The sequence below is a fragment of the Onychomys torridus genome, unplaced genomic scaffold (genome assembly GCF_903995425.1).
Source record: "Onychomys torridus unplaced genomic scaffold, mOncTor1.1, whole genome shotgun sequence".
NCBI lineage: Eukaryota > Metazoa > Chordata > Mammalia > Rodentia > Cricetidae > Onychomys > Onychomys torridus.
The window spans coordinates 63,869-83,392 of record NW_023412783.1 but is presented as its reverse complement, the minus strand read 5'-3'; positions in this window follow the sequence as shown (position 1 = coordinate 83,392).

Here is a 19,524-nt window from a genome sequence, read left to right as displayed (position 1 = left end):
CCAGTGTGACCTTGAACTCACAGAGATCCAGAGGGATCTCTACCTCCTGAGTGACAGGATTAAAGTCATGTGCTATCATTGCCTGACTTCTATGCTTAACATAGTAGCTGGCTTTTTCCTCTGTTACTTAGATAACTTTATTGAGGGATACAGATAAAATATCACCACATCAAACAAATAAGCAAAATTAAGAAAAACTCCAAGAACAAACACTAAAACTGCAAGTAAATAACATTTCTGTTTATTACCTACCTAGTCTGTAATACAGTATACAGCAGCCCATACAAACTAGACACTGTTCTTCAAAAGAATAACTTGCTGAATGAGATAAAAATCAGCATAGTCAAATGCAAAGAATTGCATTTACTTGAAGAGTTTTAGAATTGTAATCCCACGATACACAATACCTAAGAAGTCCTGAGAATATATCCTGAGCTTAAAAAAAAGGCTCCTTTTATAGCTTAAAAGTACAAGAGGGGTTGATTGCACCACCTTGGTAAAGAACTATGATTCTTTTATGTTTGGCAAAACCTCAGGAAAAACATAAATCAAGAGACATGTCATATACAGAATAACTGAAGATGAATTAAGGATAAAATCATAAAATTTAAGCCATACAATGTTTTGAAGAAAATATGCAAAACTCCTCTTTAACAGGAGCATAAGAAAGAGGCTTTGTAAATATAACTCAAATTTTAGAGACAGTTGACATAAATGAAAATCAATCTGACCACATAAAAATAAAAATATTTCAAATATGAATAATAATTAAATCAGAAGGTAACTGACAAAATGGGATGATGTACTGGTAACACATATTTGAGACGGTTGGATAATAAACTATATATCTAACTCTAAGATTTAGGGACTAAGGATCAAAAAATTGGTATCGAAATGGAACAATAATAGCCATCAATAATTTACACAGAAGGTATGAATGGTGGAAGAGGGTTAAAGGTGATAGAGGTACTCAGATAGGATGGGGTATGACAGTAATCAGAATGCACTATATACATGTATGAATCGTCAAAGAACAAACTGAATAAAAATTACAAAATCATACAAAATACTATCTTTCATATATGAAAGCAATATAAATTATGACTTCTTGTGCAAACTATATTACAAGACAAATGACGCCAGAAACTTACAGGGAAAAGATGTGAAATAAAAGCAGGGTAGAAGAAAGAGAATAGGAGTGATAGTTATACAAAAATACACATTGGTAAAGCTTGTATTCTCTCAATAATCATATTTTTGAATGTGAAACATTTGGCCTGTGTGTACAAATTCAATCATCACTGCTATAAAATATCCATTAAAATGTGCCAGTACTGAACATGTACAGGATTTCTTTATGCCATTATTCCCTACACAATATAGGAAAAATTACATGAATTTACATTATTCATTACATATAAGTACTTTAGAAATAATTTTAAGCATATGGGAGGATTTATGTACCCATTATGAAAATATATCACAGCATATAAAAACTTGAGTATTCACAGAGTATGAATGAAAATTCACTGTGGATGTCCTGAAGTCAATACACTATGGATACCAAGAGCAAAGGCAGGTGAGGGAAAGAATAGAGGTAAAGTTAGAATGGATTGGAATCAGAAGCATCAACATGAGATCTCGCCATTTACGTGACTCTGTGTGTATATGTGTGTGCATGTGTGTTTCTATAAATATGGCTACATGCATACTACAGATTTCTATCTTACTTCTGTCTTTGGAAAGGACCTACCAACAGTAAAAGCACATTGATAAAGACTATCTAAATGCCATTCTCTATGAAAAAGGATTCAGAAATCCTTAGGCAAGGGCCTTTAATTCACAGACAGGGTGGAAAAAATCCACAAGATGAATGTAAAATTTCTACTATCAGAAATCTCTAGTGTATAAAGCAGGACATCATTATATTGAGAAAGCAATGAATAAACTAAAAGGAGGTCCCAGAATAATCCAATGAACAAACTAATCTTGCACACTGATTATAACATATAGTATAGCATTTATTCATGAAATCACACTGGTAAAATTAAATTAATCAAATAGTGATGGCACTCTTTTCTTAAAGAGAAATTCCAACAGGTAATTTTATATGCCCAAAGAAACCAGAAGACCATGATTAGGAACATTTGTAGCAGGCTGGTTACTAAAAGTGATGGAAATTCTGGCAAGAATAGTATTGCTTTCCATCTTAAACTGTTTCTTTCAGCATATTTGCTATTAACAAAAGACAAAAGGCAGCATTACAGTGGAGCAACATCATCACCATGACTGGTCCAAGTAATTCAGGCAAAACATCATCACTAATCCAGATCTCTTCTGGTAATGTAATCTGAATTCTAAATTTAAAGCCAAAATATGTGTGCTTTGACATCTGGGAAAAACTAAGCAGAGTTCACCCTAACAGTAAGTGGCCCTCTCTATTACGTTCCCATGATAAAATATCCCCTAGCCAAAGTATCCTGTTTATCTCTTTCCTATCTAGAGGCTCAAAGCACACTGTTTTTTTCCCTCGAGCAGCAGATGGTTGTCCACAGTATTGTACAGAACAATCATTCTCCCATGAAATGAAGATCATTCCCTTCTCTCAATACTACCAAGAATGTTCCACAGGCTTTTCTTGTACACTTTCTTCCAGAATGTAACATTGTATAGTTTTACCTGCAATGTAGGGTGCTTTTCTCCTAGACTGTAAGTGTTGCTCGTTAGCTTCTGTGAATTTCATCTGTCTAATGTTGACTGTCATATACTTAGCCACTCCCAAAGCATTTTGGTGGGAATGCCCTGCATACCAACAAGATGAGTGGGGAAAGCGAAAAGCATGTATATTTTTTCACAGATGCATAATTTCAATTTAGTCACAAGAAAACATAAAATTCCAGAGGAAGATGTCAAATTAGGATCTGCCTAGGGTGGCACATAGTGAATGAGGAAAGTCAAGGTAAGAAGGGATAGACTCTGGTACACACAGAGATACTGGGATAGTATAAAAATTAAGAAAATATGTTACAGGACAGGTGAAAAGCACAGAGACAGAGGGCTATGCAGCCAAAAGGAGCAAGTAGCCAAGGTTCCAGCAGCAGCTCCATGATGAGGAAGAAAAAGGCAAAGCCTCATCATGAAGGTAAGCTAAGGAAGTCTGGAGAAGAGACTGGAAGCACTGCCACCCAAAGGACAGGCCCACAGTTCTCACATACCTAAAGTCAAGTTGGGTAGATCGAGGTGACTCCACCTACATGAGAGAAAAAATCCATTCCGGGCCTATTCCTGTCCAAGTGTTGTAGGTAGGTGCCATCTTGAGAAGGGCTTGTTATTTGAGACAGAGTTGCTCTGTTAAACCAAAAGAAACAAAAAGTGTAATCACAAAATCATGGCTAGGGACACACTGCTTGTGTGTGTCTCTATATAGAAGGTGAAGATCAGACACAGACATTTTGAGTTCAATTGACAGGTACCACAGTGAAAGGCACAGTGGTAGGAGATCCCATCACCTGGAGCAGGAAGCATACCTCATAACCAAAGGATGACTAAGGACACTGATAATATTGTACTTGCAATCAGCAATCAGTTTGAGAGCTAGAGCTATCTCTCTGGCATATAATTCATGATTTTGAGAATAAGAATTTCTGAATGTTAAGCCCACCACAGCGCTAGGTTTCTGCAGTTCCCTCCCTGTCATAAAGTGTCCTGGATGGTAGGATGCAAATGTGTGGAGACTGACCATCAAACACAAATCTCAGTGCTGTTTCTTCTTTCATTCTAAAATGCACTTGGTAGACACACTTTGGCATAGACCTTAGCCAGCTCAGAGTTTCTGAACTGGTGAGTTTCTGAACCAAGACAAAAACCTGTTCATCACACAGACGACAACAAAGTACTGTGTGGATAGCAGAGGCTCCTGAGACACAAAGATTGGAAGCTCCTAAAAAGATAGCAGCCTTGTTGGACATCTGATCCTTGAAGGTCCAGTCTTAACAAGCCTCAAAAGAACAGGCCGATCCAATTTCAGTCCATCCATCTGCTACCCTCCTGTGGCAGACTCTATTCGGACCTGCAAAGAAGCTGCTCTGATATTTAGACATTTTTCTAATTTCATATTTTTTCTTTTACTTGCCTCTATGCTGCTCTCTTTTGTTTCTACTATATTTTCAGTCATTTTATTTTTAAACCTCCAAGTTGTATTTCTCTTACAGCTACCTAATTTTGCTCACAATTTTCTTAATTGTGCAATCAGTGTTTTAAATTTTTCTTCCTCTTTTCTTTCCCTCTTTACATTTACATTTTTCCTTGCCTTTCTTTTATTTAGCCTTGCTGCTTTTTAATGTCCTCTTCCTTGGTCCCCTCATTTATTTCATTCATCTCCATTTCTACTTTTGCCCAAATTGGTTTTTAACTTCATCACTTGTTACATGTTATTTTTGCTATTTTCTATTTTATAGTCATTGGTGCAGTAGTAGTTGACTTTAAACAATTGATTGAAATTGATTACAATTGTATGATTATTTATACACATGGTTAAGTGTGATATTTATAGTTATTACAATGGCTGTGATTTTAGTGGATACTGAGCCTTTCCTTGAAAGCTACTCACTAAGACAGTCTCCCAGCAAACCTGGGTGAGGTATAGAGTCTATGTGATACGAAAGTAACAAAACAGAAACATGAAAACATATGGCATATATAGATGTAACCGTCCTTCACTGCTGTTCTGTCTTTTCTCTTCTAGGGAAGAATGTTCATGGTTCTGAGACAGACATTTATCAGACTGTGATTGCTCCAAACCACAGAGGAGGCACACCCACACACACACACACACAAAAAAAAAAATCTAAAGGGAACCATGACCACGCCTAACAGCAACTTTGAAATCTTCAAAAGGTGACGGGACCCAACAAAGATGAACATAGATGTAACCATCTTGTTAAATAAGAAACACAGAGCCAGTTGCAGAGTTAAAAACCAAGAGGACAGAGCAATAGCTGAGAGCCTTACCCTCACTGCTTCTGCTGTCTTTCCTCTCCACAAGAGACCTACTTCTGTGTGTCCTGTCTTTTTTTATAGACTTTCTGTTCTGTTTTCTCATTGGTTGTAAACCCAGCCACATGACCTCCTTGTCACTGCCTGTCTGTACAGACCTCCAGGTCTTCTATTGTTGGTATTGAGATTAAAGGTGTGTGTCTGCGAGATTAAAGGTGTGTGTCTGCCATGCTGGCTGTGTCCTTGAACACACAGAGATCTAACTATCTCTGCCTCCCAAGTGCTGGGATTAAAGGCGTGCACCACTCCACCGCCCAGCTTCTGCTCTGGCTTTCTCTGACCCCAAGGCAACCTTATTAGCATACAACTAAAATCACATTTCAATACAAATAAAATATCACTATAGATGAATTCATGTGGACTATGCTAAAGCCTTTAGCACCACAGAAAGATCGACTTTGGACTACAAACTGCTCAGGACAATTTCGAGATGGCTAGCTGAGATGATCCAGCCTAACAGACTACTTGAACAAGGACTTGAAACAAGCCCTGCACTTTCTCATTATGAAGTGGCTGGACAAATGATATAGGACTTGACAATTAACCCAAAATAGTTTTTGTTTAAAAAGAAAAAGGAGAATATAGATATGAGGTAGATCACTGAATCTACTCTGAGAAAAAAGATAAAGAAATAATAGAATAAATGGGTAGATCACTGAGTCTATTGTAAAAAGAAAAAAGAGGAAGATATATAAATGACAAAAGGTAGATTACTGAATCTATTATGAAAAGAAAAAATACTTTTAAAAAGGAACTATTTGTTTTAAATAGGATAAGTAATGAAATTTTTTTGTCTGAGTTTATCAAATGTTACTGGACTAAACATCATTATATATTAATGGAGTTTTTATCTGAATCTGTCAAATGTTAATGGACTAGACATTGATAATGTAATCTTGACTATGTATATTGTATATACTTATTGGATATGATTTTTCTTGTATTAGTTATAAGCTTTTTTTAATTTTAGACAAAAACAGGGGAAATGTGGTATTGTGTTCCCTGAAAAATTGTGCAGGCTAATAAACTTATCTGGGTTCAGAGAATAGGACGGCCGCAATATTAAACATGAGGATAGGCAGAGGTAGCACACGCCTTTAATCCTAGCATTCCAGAGACAGAAATCCCTGTGGATCTCTGTTAGTTCAAGGCCACATTGGATACAGCCAAGCGTGGTGACACTCGCCTTGAATCCCTGAAAGCGAGCCTTTAATTCCAGGGGGTGTGGGCAGAAAGAGAAAGATTATATAAGGCATGAAGACCAGAAACTAGAAGCATTTGGGTGGTTAAGCATTTTAGCTGGTTAAGGTTTTAGGCTTTGGAGCAATACATTCTGGATGAGGACTCAGAAGCTTGCAGTCTGAGGAAAGAAGGCCAGCTGAGGAACTGGCAAGGTAAGGAAACTGTGGCTTGTTCTGTCTCTCTGATCTTCCAGAAGTCACCCCAATAACTGGCTTTGGGTTTGATTTTATTAATAAGAACTTTTAAGATTCCTTGTACAGGCATAAGCATCATTAATCCCTAAGTACTCAATCCAAGATACTGAAACTCTTCAAATCCTAGACAATTAATTCAAAAGTCTACTTAAACATTACCAAATGGCTTTATAAACCTACGAACAAGTAAGGAAATAAATTCAGAATGTAAATATTCAAGTTAGCAAGGACATTGATATTTTGAAAACAACCAGCTAAGGAAAACAACCAATAAAATTTTTAAAAAGCTTTATTGATATAATAAATCAAGCCAAAGAAAGGTTAGGGTTGGAAGAAAAGCTCAAGAAAACTTTACATTTAGACATCCATAAACAAAATCAAATTAACAAGCCTGACCACAACTTTCAAAAGCTCTGGGAATATAAGATCCTTGGGGTAGAGAGAGGATATGGCATGAAAACTAATGGCATGGAAAACCTAGCCAGTGAAATTATATCTGAAAAGCTCCTAAATCTGGGAAAATAAATGAACATCCAAGTTCAAGAAAGACTTGGAATCCAAAATACACAGGACCAAAAAAAATTATCTAAGATAGATTGAAAGTAAAATGCAGGCTATGGAGCTGGGCGGTGGTTGGTCATGCCTTTAATCTCAGCACTCAAGAGGCAGAGCCAGGAGGATCTCTGTGAGTTCGAGGCCAGCCTGGGATACGGAGTGAGTTCCAGGAAAGGCACAAAGCTACACAGAGAAACCCTGTTTTAGCATGAATCTTAAGGAATCTTATTAATAAAATCAAACCCAAGGCCAGTTATCGTGGTGAACGCTGGAAGATCAAAGAAGCAGAACAAGCCACGGCTATCTCACCTCGCCAGTTCCTCAGCTGGTCTTCTTTCCTCTGACTGCAAGCTTCTGAATCCTCATCCCAATGGCTCTCAGCTGAATTGTGTTGCTCCAAAACCTAAAAGCTTAACCAGCCAAATGCTTCACTAACCAAATGCTTCTAGTTTCTGGTCTTCATGCCTTATATATCTTTCTACTTTCTGCTGTCACTCCCTGGGATTAAAGGCTGGATTTCTGGGATTAAAGGCGTGTGTCTCCATGCTGGCTATATCCTTGAACACACAGAGTTCCGCCTATCTCTGCCTCCCAAGTGCTGGCATTAAAGGTGTGCACCACCACCGCCCAACTTCTGCTATGGCTTGCTCTGACCCATTTTCTAGCCACCATTTTTGGCTCTGTTCTAGTGGCTCTCTGTTCTCTGACCCCAGATAAGTTTATTTCGGGGAACACACAATATTTTGGGGGAACACAATATCACATTTTTTATCCTGTCTCAAAAACAAACAAACAACAAAAAAATACAGGCTATGGAATCTGTGGAATAATAAATACTTAGAAAGATAAACACAAAGGAAAATGGTTTATGAACACCAGAGCAGCATTTTTAGAAAGATTCTTTTTTTTTTTTTTTTTTTTTTTGAGCTGAGGATCGAACCCAGGGCCTTGTGCTTGCTAGGTGAGCGCTCCACCACCCCAACCCCTAGAAAGTAATTTTTATGTTGTTGCTTTTCAGATGTCAAAAGCATTTTTTAAACTAAGGAAATGAAATACAGTAAAAAGAGAAATAAATAGACACTTCCGTCCTTACTATTTAAAAAAGCTGACATATAACAAAAACAAAATTAAGTATAAAAGAAGAGTAAAGAACTTTTGGTTTGGGGGTTTCTGTAGCAAGGTTTCACTATGTAGACAAGGCATCTTCTTACCTCTGTCTTGGAAAAGCTAGGATCACAGACATGCACAACCAGGTCAGCCTGAGGAACATAAATTTTTGAAGACAAAGGATGGTTCCAGAACATTAAACTCTGTAAGTATTCACACAATCGAAGCTAATCACCTCAGGATATACCATGCCTCAAGTGAGCATCATCCTGGGGACACACTGAGAGATCCAGCTAGATCACACATTAATCTCCAAAGCCTGGATCAAGATAATTTAGACCCCGAAGGTTCTATTTTACAAAAAAAAAAAAAAAGAAAGAAAGAAAGAAAGAAAGAAAGAAAGAAAGAAAGAAAGAAAGAAAAGAAAAGAAAAACTGAGTCAGTGGTGGTGGCCCTTGCCTTTAATCCCAGCATTCCAGAGGCAGAGGCAGGCCAATCTCCACATCAGCCCTGTCTACAAAGCGAGTTTCAGGACAGTCAGGGGGCTACACAGAGAAACACTGTCTGGAACTGCCCCCCCCCACCTTTGCCCACAAAAAAAGGAGTGAAAACAGTTTAAACTAACTTAACTGGGAGGGCAGGGAAAATACTTTTAGTTTTCTAGTACCTCAGCAGAGGCAACTTCCCCTTTCTGGTGAGGAGCTTGAAGCAAAGCTCCCTAAGCCTTCAGTGCCTGTCTGACAACAGGTCTCAAATTTCAAGTAGGCAGTGGACTCCAATTGGCTCATTTAGGGCTAGCTGATGACACTAGCTTGTGATGCTCCTCTAGGAAACTCAGTCCAAATGCATAGATAGCTCCAGGAGCCACGAGCAAGTTGAAAACTGTTGTGAATTACCTGATGCGGGTGTTGGGAACCTGGGTTCTGGGAACCAAACTCAGGTCCTCTGCAAAAGCAGCATATGTCCCCAACTGCTGAGCTATTTCTCCAGCACCAGTGTTGAACTTTTATCCCATACCACTAATTCTACACGTTTCTATTTTTTTTTTCAGAGCTGAGGACCGAACCCAGGGCCTTGTGCTGAGCTAAATCCCCAAGACCCAGGTTTCTTTTTATTAGTATTTTCTATACTCTTGTTTATTTGACTAAAATACAGTTTACTCATATGCTATTTGGCATTTTATTGTGTGTCTTCCACAGGGAAATAAACAGGATAGGATATTAGCCAATGCCTCATTAATGTACCCTAAGTACCTATAGCACTGCTTAGCTAAGTGATATATGGGTATTGAATAGATAAATGATGTCTTTCTTGCTACACGAGCATGCTTCTGGTTCCTCTAAGACTATCTCAACAACCTCATGTGCCACTGTGTTCTCCTGTAAAATCCTTCCTTTCTTCTTCTTTTTAATTAAATTTTTTATTTTATTTATTCTTTGAGTCTTTCACACCTTTTAGTCTATACATCTTTTTTTGGGGGGGAGTGGTTTTTGGTTTTTCAAGACAGTGTTTCTCTGTGTAATAGCCCTGCATGTCCTGGAACTTGCTTTATAGACCAGGCTGGCCTAGAACTCACAGAAAGCCACATGTCTCTATCTCCCAAGTGCTAAGATTAATGGCATGTGCCACCACTGCCTGGCCAGTCTATTTATCTTTACTTGCAAGTGTTAATTGCAACGAATCATTGGTCTGGTTCGAGGTCTCTGGTTTCTGCTACACTATCAATGCTGGGCCCTCACTGAGACTTCTCTTGGATATCCTGTTGTTGCCCTGTGTCATGGAAATCCTGTAGCTTTAGATCTGCAGGACTGGTCCCTTCACATGTTCCTGCAGTTCATAGATGGAGTGTATTTGGGGGTGGACCAACTCATAACACTGGTTCTGGGTCTGGGTGGTATCTAGGCTGCTCAGCCCTCCATCTCCCCCCTGTCTTCACCAACAGGGTGAGCTCTCCAGCATTGTCCAGCTAGTGATAAGCATCATGTGGGGCTAGTTCTGCTTTCGCACCCTTAGGTTTTACTCTCCCACACCTGGATTGTCAGGACTAGCTCTACTGTGTTGCCTAGGCGAGGTGTAGGGGCCACTGTCCCAAGTGCTGCAGCTGATGAGGGCTAGGGACAGATCTCCAGCTTTCATGACCTCAGGGCCAGCTCTCCCACCTGCCACAGGAAGCAAGGGGAAGGGTGTGGGAGAGCATCCCTTCCCTGCCCACACCACCATATGGCAGATAAGGGGCAGGGCCAGATCTTCCACAGTCAAGTTCTCATCCAGGTCAATATGTTCAGCTCTACTGTGCTGCCCAGGTGATACACAGAATCCACGTTCCTGAGTGTTGCAGCTGGTAAGGGAATTTTTCCTTTCCTATTACTTTTCTTAATTTGCATCTATGTAGACAAGGCTGGCATTGAACTCATAGACATAGCCTCTGGTTCTGCCTCTGCCTTCTGAGTACTGTGAGGTATCCACCAGAGTAGACTACTCAGACAGGTATTCAAGACAATAGGAAGTCTTTATCAGCCAGATGGCAACTACCCTGGGTGTTCAGAAGTTCACTGCAGTTCCAAGCATTTCTCAGAGTGAGTTTTTAAGCACAAAACTATATCCTGGGTTAACACACCTCAGTTAGTAAGAGCAATTATCACAAATTGGAACTACAGAAGCCAACAAGCAAGGTTAGTATATCTTTTCATTCTATCAGTTCCGTCCTCTCAAGAACCCTGTCTAATACAGTTGGAAAACCAGTATTCATGGCTAAAACTGGAAAATATGACTAGAGCCACTTTTTGTAATATAAAATATGACTTCCTTCTTCAGCTCTAATAAATATATAAATGGTTGCTTGAGATGTCTTCCTTTTGAATCCTAAATATAAAAGTGCTGTATAAATCCTACCCTAGTGGCACCCTATAATGCCAAGTAATAGGGAGCTGAGAGAAGAGGATCACAATTTCAAGGACTGTTTGGGCTACAGAGTAACTTCAATGACAGTCTGGGTAATTTAGCAAGATGGTATCTAAATTTCTTTTAATAAAAGAAAAAAGCTGAGGTTATACCATAGTGGTAGAGAGTCTGCTAAGTATGTGTGAGGCTTCAGGTTCAATTCCTAGTACTTCACACACACACACACACACACACACACACACACACACAAAGACAATTATATAGCAAGACACACAGAAAGCTAAAATGAGGAAATGTACTTTTCTGTTTATAATCTATACCTCCCTATTTATGCAATTTCAATAAGTGATAAACTAGAAATTTCTTACATGGAGAAAATATTATAGATTAGGGATGGTGCAGTGTGTATCGTTCTTGATTTTTTTATATTAATCCCCAGAGAATTTTGTACAATGTATTTTGACCATATTTCACCTTTCACAGATCCTCAAAGATCCATCCAATTTTGTATTCTCTTCTTTTTCTTTTAACCCACCAAGTCTGATTTTTGCTGCACATGTACTCTTGGATCTGTGGCCTTCCACTTGAGCACAGTTGATTTACCAAGGGTCACATCTTCAAAGAAAATGGACTCTCTGCCTCTCCGGTTATCAACTGCCAATAGCTCCTCTGCTAGGGGTGAGATTTTGTGACTCCCTTCCACTCCATTGTGGGATTTTGTCTGTCATTGAACTTGTGCAGGTCTTGTGAATTTTCAAATGATGCCTTGTCATAAACACTAAGAGTTCACATGTGCAAGGTGGTATGCAAATTTTTCTCCCTTTCTGTAGCTTGTATTTTCATCTATTTCACTGTGTCTTTTATAGAACAAGAGGGGTTTTTTAAGTTATTATTTCAATGAGTTCTGGTTTGTTGTTGTACTGTTTACAAAGTAATTTTTGAGGTCAAGTCAAACAACTCTTCCTAAGCCTGGATTCCAGATATTTTTCTATTACGATATTGTCAAGAAGCATTAGACTTTTACCCTTAACATGTAAACCTCTGACCTACTTTGAGTTGAATTTGTATGGTTTGTAGGGGTATTTTGCCCCCACTATGGATATCCAATTGTTTTACAATTATTTAATTAAATTTCTTTCCTTTGTATAGAAAATTGTTTTGCATCCTTCTCAAAATTCAGTTGCACAGATGTGTATGAATGCATTTCCACACTATGTTTCATTGATATGTATGTCCATATTTATGTCACTGTCTTGAATTCTGTAGTATGTGTACAATTAAAGTCACAAAGAATGACTTCTTAAACCTTATTATTTTTACCAAATGTGTTTTAGCTGTGGTAGGGTTTGTGAATTTCCATATAAATATTAAATAACATTGCCTATATCTACAAAATAGCCACTAGTATTTTTATAAACATTAAATTAAAAATTTAGAAAAATTTTGCAAAAATTGCCATTTTTTCAATGTTGTTTTCCAATCCATAAACACATTATAATATAACTCTGAATTAAGTCTCCATTTTCTTCCATTTAATGTTTTGAAACATTCCTATTACAGCTAACATGCATATTTTTCTCATATTAAACCCTAAAAATTTTGTTTATGAATTTTCAAATATTATGTTTCTTTCTATTACAATTTCCACATTTATATTGCTAGCATACATAAAAGAAACTGATTTCTTTTGTCCAAATGGTTTTCTAAAGTTGTATTTTGGTTACTAAGTATATTTTTTGAGAACTGTTGAAATATTTCATGTAGACAGCCATGTCATCTGCAAATAAGAATAGTTCTATTTTTAACCTTCCACTCCTTGTGCTTGTCTTTGAGTACTAGTCAGCCATTATTTCTTCAAATCCTTTTTAAACCACATTCATACTCTTATTTCACCTTCCAGAAAATAACACTGTAGCCTCAGCCATTTTATTATGTTTCTGTAAGTCCCTGATACTGATGCTTTTCATTGTGTTTCCTCTGGCTTCTTACATTCAGAAAATTTGGATGCTGTATCTACAAGTCACCAATGGTAGCTTTTGTCATGTTTATTACTGATCCCATCTATCAAAGTCTTATATTGTTTGGTTTGCAGCTTCTATTGTAGTGTTTTTTTTTCTTTTTTTTTTTCCTTTTATTGAAAATAGATTTTTTTCTCACATAATATATCCTGATGATAGCTTCCCATCCCTCTACTCCTCCAAATCCCCCCACCAGCCCTCCCCTCCAAATCCACTTCCTTTCTGTATCTCATTAGAAAATAAACAGCCTTATAAGAGATAACTACTAAACATAACAAAATAAAATATTGTAAGATAAAATAAAAACTAACACATTGGAGTTGGACAAGACAAACCAACAGAAGAGTCCAAGAGCAGACACAAAAATCAGAGACCCACTCCTTCACACACTCAGGAGTCTCATAAAAATTCTAGGGGGGTTGGGGACTTAGCTCAGTGGTAGAGCACTTGCCTGGCAAGCGCAAGCCTCCAGGTTCGATCCTCAGCTCCAAAAATAAAGAAAGGAAAAAAATTCTAAACTGGAAGCCATAATATCCATACGGAGGATCAGGTGCAGACCCATGCAGGCCCTGTGCCTGCTGCTTCAGTCTCTGTGAGTTCATAGTGGGCTTTGCTCTATTGATTTAGAGGGCTTTGTTCTGGTGTCCTCCATCCTCTTTGTCTCATACATTCTTTCGGCCTCCTCTACTGCAGGGTTCCCTGAGTGCAGAGGACAATTTTAAGAGCCATGCCATATTGCCTGCCTGAGTTAAGTTTCTGTTGTCTAGTATTAAGCCACTAACCAGATTGATGTGCCTGGACAAGTCCTGGGTTATTAGAAAATAACATTTCCTTATCTTTCTGCTACAGTAACCATTAGTAACAATGTTTTGTGGTTAGGTTGCTTGGTTGGGTTCCTTGGCAACTCAACAGTCCCTTGATCTTTTCCCAAAGAAAGTTTCCTGGTCTACTTACTATAAAACCCACCTGAGAAAAATAAAATTTTACAGCTTGATCAGAATACTGTCTTGCTGTCAATTCTTTGTGTCTCTTGTCCCTTTCATTCACCATTACCCCTTCTAGGGTCTCTGCTGAAGATCCTGCTTGCCTGCTGGCCGGGACACCTGAGCCTGATGGGAGAGATTTGATGGAGACATCCTGTTTAGGGCTGAGTGTTCCAAGGTCTCTCACTCTCTGCATAATGTCTGGCTGTGAGTCTCTATATTTGTTCTCATCTGCTGCTGGAAGAAGCTTCTCTGATGATTGTGGGAAAAGGCACTGATCTAATAGTATAACAGAATGTCATTAGGGGTCATTTTATTATTATGTTTTGTTTTGTTAGAAGAGTGGTATTTTTTTTATCCTATGTCCCCAAGCTATCTGATCTCAGTTCTTGGTCACATAAGCAGTGTTATGTATAGGTTCCATCTGGTGGAGTGGGCCTTAAGTTAAGTCATATCTTGGTTGGTTACTCCCTCAAGCTTTATGCCACTGTTGCCATAGCATATCTTGCAGTCAGGACCCCACTGTAGCTGGCTTGGTGTTTAAGCTTCTCTTTTGGTAGCCTGCAGAGTACCTTCCTGTACCAAAGACGCTAAAATGTAGGGATGAAGGCTCTTATGTAGGCACCAGCTGGACTTCACCATGTTCAATGAGTTGTGTAGGTGCTGTCTTCAGCAATGGGGCCTTGCTGTTAGGTTGTGGCCTGCAACCTATAGTCTTGGCAACAGCCAGGGCTTTTACAGGTTCCCTTAGGACTACTTTGGCCAACAACTCAGTTAGATCTAACTCAGTCCTGGTACTGGAAGCTTTATTTGGTGACAAGAAATAGAAAGTTGGGGTTCTCTCTATCCTGCTATTTGGTGATTTCCTTTAGATCACCTTCATGTATGTATGTATTTTAGGAAGCTTCTACTGTATTAGGTTTCCATAATCCCCTCAAATGTCCCCTAATTTTAGTTGTCTAGCCTTGAAATTCTTCCCTTATCCCTCTCTTTCCTCTCCTTACCCACTTGATGCATCTGTTCCAATCACCCCCATCCATCCATCCATAACTATCTATTCTATTTCTCTTTTCCAGGGAGATTTATCTCCCACCACCCCCCCCCCCCGTTCCTTACTCTATACCTAACCTCTAGTGTTTCTATGGATTGTAGCTTAGTTATCACTGACTTAACAGCTTATATCCACATATAAGAGAATATACACAGTATTTGTCTTTCTGGGTATGGATTACCTCACTTAGGATGATATTTTTAGTTCCATCCATTTACCCACAAATATCATGATTTCATTTTTTAATGACTGAATAATATTTCAGTATGTAAATGTACCACATTTTATTTATCCATTATTCTATTGAGAGACATCTAAGTTTTTCCATTTTCTGGTTATTGTGAAAAGAGTTTAGGGAGTGTCTCTGTGGTAAGATGAAGTATCTTTTGGGTATATATCCAAGAGTGGTTGTGCTAGTCTTCATATAGATTGATTCCCATCTTCCTAAGGAACCACCCACCACATTGATTTCCACAGTGGCTGTACAAGTTTGTAGTCACATCAGCAATGGATGAGGCTTCTCTTTACTCCACATCCTCACCATCATAAGCTGTCACTTGTTTTGTTGATCTTGACTACTCTTTAGTCCATACATCTTTACTTGCAAATGTTCATTGCAAAGAGCCATTGGTCTGGTTCGAGGCCTCTGACTTCTACTACACTATACATGCTGGGCTCTCACTGGAACTCCTCCCAGATATCCTGTTGTTGCCCTGTGTCATGGAGATCTTGCTGCTTTGGATCTACAGGACCGGCCCCTTCACGTGCTCCAGCAGATCACAGATGGCGTTGATGCTGGATGGGCCAACTCATAGCCCTGATTCTAGGCCTAGGTAGTTGCAGGGTTGGTCAGCCTGCCAGCTTTCCCCTGTCCTCACCACCAGGGTGAGCTCTCTGGCATTGCCCCAGCTAGTTCACCCCATGAAGCAATGAGCAAGGGGTAGGACCAGTTCTCCTGCTGTCATGCCCTCAGGTCAGTTCTCCCACACCTATGCCACCAGGGCCAGCTCTACTGTGTTGCCCAGGCAGGGGCAGAGTCCATTCTCTGGAGTGATGTAGCTAGTGAGGGACAAGATCTGCTTTCTTGCTCTCATGAACTCAGGGCCAGATTTACTACAAGTGAGAGACTGAGGGGTGGGGGATATCTCTCCATGGCCCATGACAGATGAAGGGAAGAAATAGTTCTCCTACTCTCACGCACTTAGGATCAGCTCATGCATGCCCCTGCCAACAGGGTCAACTCTGTTGCACTACCCAGTCAAGTGCAAGGACTGTTCTCCCAAGTGCTGCAGCTAGTGAAGGGTGGGAACAACTTTGTGCAGTCCTGTCCTTACAGACTTGAGTGGTAACAGGAGCCACAGTCATGCACACAGACTGTAGTTGCAGTTTGACCCAGACAGGGCCCTTGGCAGCCGCTCAGGCCCAGACTTCACTATGGCCCCCGGTGGCAATCAGGTCACCCATGTCAGCCCATTTCTCACCACCTTCGCCTCTTCAGACCTGCCTCTCCATAGGACATGAACCATTTGGTTCTCTCTCCCTCTCCCTCTCCCATACCCCACTATATATTTGCTCACCATAATGGCACCCTAACAGCTCAGGGTTTTTTCTACCTTTCAGGGCAAGCCGCTGGAGGAGGGCATGTGGATGTCCTTCACCTGCCTAATCCCAATGGCAGATTTATAACTTTCTTTATGTAAACATGTACTAAGAAACTGATTTCTAGTCCTATACTTTAAACTGGTTAGCTATGTTGTTTGATCTTTGAAGATGACAACTCAGAAAGAGCACGATGAAAACCAAAGTAGAAATTATAGCTCAGTGAGGAGTATTTTTATTTGTGGCTCCATGGGTGTATAGTATCTACTGCAGAGGCTACCAAAATGGATTATTTTCTTGAGTAGGAAATTTAGGGAAATGCATTGTTTGAAACCTTTATTTTAAAGTTATAATTTAACTGCTATCTTGCTTAGGTGTTGTTATGCTCAATATTAAATAATCTTTTATAATATTTCATCTTTGTATGAGCTAAGAAACTATTCCTTCATATATATATATATAAAATTTATGAAAGAACATATGGGAAGTTTAATCATATTAAAATACCCAGACTATATTATTATTACTGCAATAGCAATTTGGCTATGGTGGCACATACTTGTAATCCCAGTGCTTGGAAAGAAGGGGTGGAAGGGTGCCTCCAAGTTTGACATTAGCCTGTTCTGTATAACAAGTTCTGTGTCAACACAGTAAGCCATTGTCAAAGCAAAAAAGCAAAGGAACAAAAGTCATAAAAACTAAATTGTTTAAAATTATAAAGATTTTCTTTTTTTGTTATTTTTGCTTCCATGGGAAAATAAATCTTTAAAAATGGAAGTTGAACTGTACTACGAGCTAAAAAAAATAATTCAGCAAATTAATGGAATGAAACATCACCTTATAAATTATCTGTGTCATGAACTTGTTCAATCATAAAACTTACCTCAGCTATGTCTTAAAAGCATAAACTCTTGTGGCCAGCACTTACTAAATTAAAATATCCAGTGGATGAATTTGTGAATCTGGTATTTATATATGGATGATACCACTCAAGAAATGTTTGGGAAATCATGGCAGAAAATAAGACATCAAAATTATTCTGAAAAACAGACAGGAAAGTGAAATAAAACCCAAAATTTATTTAAGTGAAAGAAGTACAAAAGAGGCATGTATACAAATCAGCACTGAAATAATGCTTGCAATAGGAAAATGATCTAAGCTTGCATCAATAGGAAAACAGAACAGTAAATTATAATCATGGTATAGAATATTAGACTGCTGAAAAAACAAATATGTTATATTTATTTATAGAACACAGTTTTTAAGAAATTTGTAATTCTTACCTATGGCCATGCAAGAAACTCTAATTAAGCTCAATGGGTCATACACAAAAAGAAGTAGGGGCCTAACTGTTGGGCAGATAAAGAGTTTCCATGACAGGCAGGGGAGGGATGAGAAAAGACAATGGAGACTGAGAATGCCGAAAATTCAGTATGTACATTTATGAAACTGTCAAAGATTAAAATTAAGCAAATAAAATAAGAAAAAAGTAAAACTGAAAAGAGATACCTGTGTGAGTGTATATATTCTTACATATGTATACACACATTTAGACATATAAAAATATTTGTATATATGTGTACATATATAAATTTTATATTATATATTGTACATGAAAATGCTAAATTCTGAATTCTAGTATATTTTTGTGCTTTAGGTAATTATGAATTAATATGATTGATGATAACTTTTGTGAATAAACTGACTTTCTTTGTGAGGAAAAATCTGCATGTATTTATTTGTAGAAATAATACCAATATAATAAGTTAGGAATTAAAGCAATCAAATTATTGTCAAGTTTAATAAGACATTAAAAACAAACAGTTAAGTGTTTGCTAATCTGAAAATATTTTCATTAATGTAATATTTCAGGAAAATAAAACCACAAGTCTGAACAATTTATATTACCTGATTCTACTGAAATAGATGGAGGAGGTAGTGACAATGAGGGCGAGCTGGCGGGCTGACCAACCCAGAACCACCCAGACACAGAACAAGGACTATGAGTTGACCCACCCTACATCCACCTCATCTATGATCTGCAGGAGCATGGGAAGGGGTCAGACCTTCATATCCAAAGCTGCAGGATCTCCACGACACAGGACAACAACAGGATATCCAAGAGGAGCCCCAGTGAGGGCCCAGTATCCATAATGCAGCAGAAACCAGAGGACTCGAACCAGACCAATGACTCAGCAATGAACATTTGCAAGTAAAGATGCATGGACTAAAGGGTATACTGTGTGACTCACTAGGCCACTCTACAGCTTCCAAGAGTAGATTTTCTTTTGTTTTGGCTTGTTTTTAAAAATTTTGTTTGTTTGTTTGGTTTTTGGTTGTTCTTTTATATTTTGTTTTGTTTTGGGGGGTTGCAAGGGCAGAGGGCAGATGTGAGGGGACAGGGAGATGAGTGGGATCAGGATGTATAATGTGAAACCCATAAAGAATCAATAAAAGGTTTGGTTTTTTTTTTTTTTTTGAGCTGAGGATCGAACCCAGGGAAAAGGTTTTTTGTTTGTTTGTTTGTTTGTTTTTTAATAGATGTGGGAATATATTTTGTGTGCATGTGAATAAAGATTTCAGTAAGGGAATGTCTTTGTTTCTTTTCTGTATCTATGATAAAACACACTTTAAAAAAGCAAATTAGGGATGGAAGTGTTTACTTCATACCATCATAATGGGAAGCCACAGTGTCTTGAGGTAGCTGTTCCATCTCAACAGTAATCAAGAACAGAAAGAAATGAATGCTTGCTTACCAGTGCTCACTTATTCTCTCCATTTAGACAGTTTAGGATACCTTGTCCACAAAATGGTCTTGC